This window comes from Nelumbo lutea, chromosome 1 (genome assembly GCF_056320005.1).
Source record: "Nelumbo lutea isolate HS-2025 chromosome 1, American lotus-T2T, whole genome shotgun sequence".
Taxonomy (NCBI): Eukaryota; Viridiplantae; Streptophyta; class Magnoliopsida; order Proteales; family Nelumbonaceae; genus Nelumbo; species Nelumbo lutea.
In genome coordinates, this window is record NC_142684.1 from 104690948 (window position 1) to 104698028 (window position 7081).

The 7081-nt window shown below is 39.6% G+C and overlaps 1 pseudogene; it reads right to left on the reverse strand.

Annotated features, from left to right (window-relative positions):
* Window positions 1-4776: 4776 nt before the first annotated feature.
* Window positions 4777-6525, reverse strand: LOC148876557 (putative receptor-like protein kinase At1g11050 pseudogene; annotated as a pseudogene).
* Window positions 6526-7081: the final 556 nt, after the last annotated feature.

Genomic DNA, 7081 nt, shown 5'->3' on the forward strand with positions numbered 1-7081 from the left:
GGCCAAAGATAAAACCGTTCAGATAATGGCTGGCTTAACAACAGGGCTGAAAGTATCAGTGAAGTCGACACCAGGAACTTGAGAGAAACCCTTAGTTACTAGTCTGGCTTTGTATCGTTCCACAGAACCATCAAGTTTTCTTTTAATTTTTTACACCCACTTAGAACCAATAACATTCACAGAAGAATCATAAGGAACAAGCTGCCACGTACCATTCTGTATGAGAGAATGAAATTCAGATGCCATAGCAGTGCGCCAGTGTGCAGACATGGATGCCTAAGAGTAGTCCTTCAAGTAAGGGATACCTTGTGATATTTTGCGCATGGTGGGAACTCATGGAACGAGTAATCATAGAATGTGTCCGTATAGCCAAAGTAGGAACAACAGGTCTAGTGTCGTGAATATCTTGAATCAGCAGTTATACCTTGTTCAAGAGATGGAGAGTCATGAGAGGGGATATCATTCTCTTGCGCATTAGTTACTGAAGGAATGAGTAGCAAGGTGACTGGTGTCAAATTCAAAGGTTCAAAAAAATTCTTCTCTTGAGAGAGTCCTAGAAATTGTTTCTCATCAAAAACCACGTGTCTTGCAAAAATTTATTGTGAAGTGACTGGATTATAGCACTTGTACCCATTATGAGAGGAACTATATCCAACAAAAATGCATCTAACAAATCTTAGTCCATCTTGTGCTTGTTATATGGTCAAATAAAGGGATAGCAAACATAACCAAAACTTTGTAATATAGAATAATCAGATTTTTGACCAAACAACTTTTCATAAGGAGAGAGACTATCAAGTGTTAGAGTAGGCAACCGGTTAATGAGAAACACTACAGTTTCTACTGCTTTGACCCAGAAGGATTTGGGGAGAGAGGAGGACGCTAGTAGAGAGAGTGGACTTAATAATATGCTGACGTTTCCTTTCAGCATTTCCATTCTGCTCATGAGTATGAGGACAGCTCACCTTGTGTGAAATTCCTTCACTATCCAAGAAGGGGGATGATTTTTTAAACTCTCCTCCCCAATCACTTTGAAACATCTTAATTTTAGTAGAAAATAGATTTTCAGCATGTCTCTTAAATTTAATAAAAGCATCAAACACATCTTATTTCCTTTCAAGTGGATAAATTGAAGAAAACTTTGAATATGCATCCATAAACAAAACATAATATTTATAGCCTTTTGTAGACAAAACTAGGGCGGGTCCCCACACATCTGAATAAATTAGCTCTAGAGGTCGAAAGACATTACTAGAAGAAATTGGCAAATTTAAGTGACGTGCTTTGCCTAATTAGCAAGACTCACAAACAAAATGATCATTCATATGTCCTGAATAAGGTAAACCAAATTTAAAAATTACTAATTTAACTATTTTCAACGATGCATGTCCTAAGCGATGATGCTAATCCTGGAAAGAGGCTCTTTCTCCAAGAAGTGCATCAGCGGATTTTTCTTTGTCATCATTGGCTCCCGGGAACTGATAAAGTCCATCTCTACTGGGTCCTCTAAGTAAAATTCTCCCCATATGATCTTTCAATAAAAAGAAATTTGGGTGAAATTCAAATACTAAATTATTATATAACAAAAATCAAATTCTTTGTTAGGGCAGAAATATGATAAATACTTTTCAGATTAAACTGATAATGATCATAATTTAATGAAGAATAAGCAATACTCTTAATTGTCAAACTTTCACCATTACCAACTTTCACTTGGTCCATACCCAAAAATTTAGACTTGTTCTATAAGTTATCAGCATCTGAAGTCATGTGATGAGTTGCTCCACTATCAGGGTACCAAGTAGGGTCGAAATTAGCTATTGGGCCATTGTAGGAAGACATACCACTATGAAACGCAGCCGCAGGATCTGGAGAAGTATTGTTATATTCTCCTTGATACGAGAGGTTGTACCGTTTGTAGCACTTGAGTGCATTGTGGCCAAGTTTGTTACATACTTGGCAGACAATTGTATTACTTCTATCTCGACCTTGTCCTCGTCCAGACTGATTGCAACACCCCCTGCCTCTGTTGTGGCCATAGTTCCCTTTGTTATTCTGAAACTAAGAATTTGTATTACTATTCTTGCCATTATTATTGTTATTTCCAGTTATATTGGCATTGGGAGCTTCTCTAGAAAAATTATGCTGAACAAGCCAAGATTCAAGGCTAAGTAGTAGACCAAGAACATCATTCATGCCTAACTGATCAGGATCAGTTCTATTAGTAATAGTAGTGATGAGAGATTCATATTCACTTCCTAGTCCAAATAAAACATAAAGAACAAGGTCTTCCTTAGCTACCGATTTAGAAACAGCAAACAAATTGTCTGCAATAGTTTTTGCTTTCTGAACATACTCACTTATGGACAGATTGCCTTTCTTAAGATTTTATAACTACCACCTTCGTCATAGCACCCTAGATCGTGAGTGAGAAGAAAACGATCTCTCTAGAACACTCCAGACTTCGGTTGCAATAGACAGTCCAACAACTTGGGCTAATACACCCTCTGTCAGAGATGCAACAAGCCAACTTAAAACGAGCTGGTCCAATTGCACCCATGAAGAATTGTTTGGGTTAAGAATTTTCTTACTACCATCATTGGGATCTAGAATTTCTCCTGGTGGTGCCTTGGCTGAACCATCAATCAAGCCCATCAGTTTGTAGGCCCAGAGAACTAGCAGAAGTTGAGCCCTCCATAGAAGAAATTTTTCTCCATTCAGCTTGATGGTGAAATATTGAGAAATGTTGGGAATGGAGTTCATGGCTACTATAATAGTCATGTTCTGAAGATCATAAGAGTTAGAGCTCATAGCTTCAAATGAATTAGCACTGTGAGATGCCATAAGCTCTGATACCAAGATAAAATTGTAGAAGAGAGAAAGTATAAAATAAAAGAATTGTTATATTACTTGACCTGTCAACCAGGCTGAGATGGGTATAGTATATATACACAAAGATCAAAGAATAATGAAAGAAACTAAGAATAGAATAGGCAATTGCCTATGTACAAAGATTGCTAATTAATTCTTCTTTCTAATTTAGTGGTTGCTAAATCTGTGTTAGATCCTTCATTAGTAACTGCTTTTCTTGGAGGAGATCTTTCATTGGCAACTGCTAAAGATCCGTTATTAGCAGCTGCTATTCTGGACTGAGAGCCTCCATTGGTAACTACCAGTCTTGTGGAGTTACCTTCTGGAGAGCTTTCCTTAACAGGGCAAGGCCGTAAGGGAATGTGAGGAAGTAGTGAGGTTGGATCCCAGGTAGTAGAGAGCACATTAGTGATTGGTGTCTCTACATTTGAGCCTTTGAGGTGTGTGAGAGAGTGAGTGAGTAAGAGAGAGAGAGAGAGAGAGAGAGAGAGAGAGAGAGAGGAGGAGGAGGAACTTGCGTGCTCTATGTTGTCGGTGTTCTTTTGCCTAGACAAGCTTGAGTGCTCTGTAGGGGTGTCAATTGGACTGGATTTGGTCCAATCTGGTCCAGTCCAATGTGAGTCAATTACAAATGGACTTGGTCTAATCCAGTCCAATGAATATTTTGGACCATTTTGGACCAGTCCAAAGACTATCCAATCTGTTCAAATTCCTATTAATTTAGATTGGTTTCAAATCAAACTTAGTCCATTGACACTTATGTTCTTATCTTCTATCAATGGATCAGATATTGGCTCAATCCAATATAAATTCATTATGGATGAACCAGGTCCAATCCAATATATCACAATGGTCCGTCCAGTCCATCCAAATTCAACATGTCTTATTGGTGTGTCCAATCCGTCCAAAAGAATTTTGATTTGGATGGAGTCCAACCCAAAACTGGTTCATTGACACCCCTAGTACTCTGTGTTGTTGTTGTTCTTTTGTCTAGACGAGCTTGAGTCCTCTATGTTGTCGGTGTTCTTTGCCTTTCCACAAATTTTGTTTAGACTTGAGTGAGAGTGAGAGGAAGAAGATAGTGAAACCACAAAGAGATGATCGATCAACAGGTGATGGTGATGGGAATCTTGCTTACAATGATGATGATAGGCATGGAACCAAGAAGGTGGTTCCAACATTTGAGAAAAGATGGATGGGATTTAACAGAATGGTAAAATTGACATTTTATCATTTATTTTAGAATTTAATAACAATAACAATTGTCAAAAATAGTAGGGGTGGATTAAGACAATAGTTAAATAGTAATGATACAATTTGTTAATTTGCTAAACAATAGGGGTAGTTTAAGTAAATAATTTATTTTATGATGTCAAATTCATTTTATTTTTATTTAATTCCAATTTTTTGAAAACATATAAAAAGCCTAGCCTAGCCCGTGATTCCCATCCCCCATGGACCCCACTCTCCACCAATTTATTTTATGATTTCAAGTTCATTTTATTTTGGGTAAAATATCTTAAACTACCCCTACTATTTAGTGTAATGACACCGGGTACCCCTATTGTTTAGCTATTATCTTGTGGTACCCTTAAGTTTTCTGACAATTGACTAGCTCTACCCCTGCCATTAATATTTGTTAATGTTCCATCAAAATTCATACACGTGACACCACGTGATGTACAATTTTTTTTCAAAACCCAATTTTGCCTTTCATCCCTCTCCCTTCTTCTTCACCGTCCCTCTCCCTAGCAGTAGCTACAGTGAACCACTCTGCAACCATTTCACTCCCTGTTTCTCCACCGCCATCACCACCACTGTTGTCGTCTGTATCGGACCACTTTTGCTAGTGACTTCTTCTTCAAATTTTCAAAATAAAATAGAGAAAAGGGGAAGAGATGCTGGTTCATTAAAACCCTAACCTTTCAAACCCAAAAGCTCCACTCTGTGGTGAAGACAATGCAGAGAAGCAAAAGAAGAGCAAGAACAGAGGAGACATGGAAATGGAGGTAGAAATGTTCTTTTCCGCCATTGTTGAGCTCAGCTAAAAGCTCATCTGAGCTGAACTTCCCTAGAGTCCAAAAGGGTTTGAACTCCACTAAATTCAATGGTTTTGAGCGGCTGCTAGCAGCACCGCCAGCACCTGCCGTAGAGATCTTTTGGATTTTCTAGTGACAAAAAAAAATTATAAAAATATCAAATCAAAGCTAGTGGATGGTGGAGTTGCAGTAAGAACCCTGTCTCCCATGACAGGGTTGTTGCTGTTGGTTTACACCGATTGTCTCTTCGATTCCTAATCCAACGCAGACCTGCAGAGAGCAAAGCAGAAGCCCCTTGCCACATCCAAGATCATGCTCTTTCTCCGAGGCCAACTGAGAGATTGCTGGCTACTATTGCTATGATCATTGAATGGGTAGAAGAGATGATCATCAAGGTTCCCGTTGGGCATGAATTCATACACAAGATACCTCTGTTTTCCTCTCTCTTCATCAGTCTCATCAGCCACACAGCAGCCTCTGAGGGGGACCAGATTCCAGTGCTTCAAATTGCTAATGATCTCAACTTCATTGCAGAACTCTGCATCCCCTTGAAAATCTGGTTCTATGATCTTCTTCGCAGCAACAAGAGTTCCATCTAATAAGGTCCCCTTGTAAACAACACCGAACCCACCACGTCCAATCAAATTCTTTTGTGAGAAATTATCTGTAGCCTTCTCTAGCTCCCCGATCTTGAACCAGACTGACACAGTGTTGGGTCGTAGCCGGCGCTTGGAGCTGGTCTCCTCCAAATTAGCCGCGTTCCTCCACCGCTTGAACCAGAGATACAAACCCAGAAAGCAAGACATAAGGAAAGCAGCAGTTCCAGCACCAGTCAAAGCAAAAACAAGAGCCGGGTGCTTCTTGCTATCTGTAGATATGGCCAGTGGCAGCCGAAATATACAGGCAGCTTGCGTGCTCTCGGGTCCATACTCATTCACAAAGGCAGCAGCACAGATAACTGTGAAATAGAAGCAATCAACGGAATGGGTTTTATTGCCATCGATGGAAACTAGTCTGGCCTGAACCTTGAACCCAACAGCGACGCAGGCATCGCAGGCGGTGCCGATGCTGAGATCGGATTGGCACGCCGTGTCGAGTGCAGTGGAGGGCCCAAGCTTGTCGAGCCAGTCTTGTTTAGTATTAATACCGGCACAGAGTTGGTGGCTTGCAACGAACTGGCTCGGGCTGAAGCAGATTGAGGCGAGATCAGAAGGGAGAGAGAGAATCCAGCTTGGATTGGAAGTCGGATATGCAGGCAGAGGAAGAGGGAGGTCTCCTTGATGCGTACAGACAGAGCGATGCCGAAGAGGCTGAGCAGAGTCTGGCAGTAGTTGGTGTTGTTCCTTGGGAAGCTCGAGCACGATGAGGAGTCCCATGGGGCTTTCACATAGCCCATGTCCATGGGGCATGTAGAGGTGTGGCTGGCGGCTGAGACTACACTGCAAGAGCACAGAAGCACCATTGTTAGAAGCAACAATTCAAACCCCATCTCTCTCTCTCTCTTTGTAATTTCTGTGAACACCGTTTCCGTTGCCGTTGCCGCTGCCACTGCACTGGTCTCGGTGGAAATGAAACAGACCAGTTGGCAAATGACAGTTAGAAAACTTAAGGGTACCGCAAGATAATAGCTAAACAATAGGGTATCATGTGTCATTATGCTAAACAGTAGCGATAGTTTAAAAAATTTACTCTTTATTTTTTATTTTTATTTAATTCTAATTTTTTGAAAAAAAGATAAAAGCTTAGCTTAGCCCATGATCCCCATCCCCCATGGACCCCACTCCCTGCCAATTTATTTTTTGATGTTAATTCTTTATTTTTATTTTTATTTCATTCCATTTAAAAAAATAAAATAAAATAATTACAATTTACAATCCTATCAAAATAGATCCTAATACATTATTTAAAAATAAATAAACTGAGCACAAAAGAAATTAGTAACACACCAAGAATATCAATTTCGATAAAATCAAATTTTGAAACTAGCACGTTTTACATAGAGATGTGTAAGATGGGATTTAACAAAGTTATTGATGGTTTCAAAATTAATTCTATGTATAACTATAAGTAGGATGAGTTTGCCTTTTGTTTAGGCTGTGTTTGATTTTAAGAAAAAGGTAGGAAAATCCATACAAACCTAGGATTCCCTACCTTTTTCTGTTTTTTCCTTC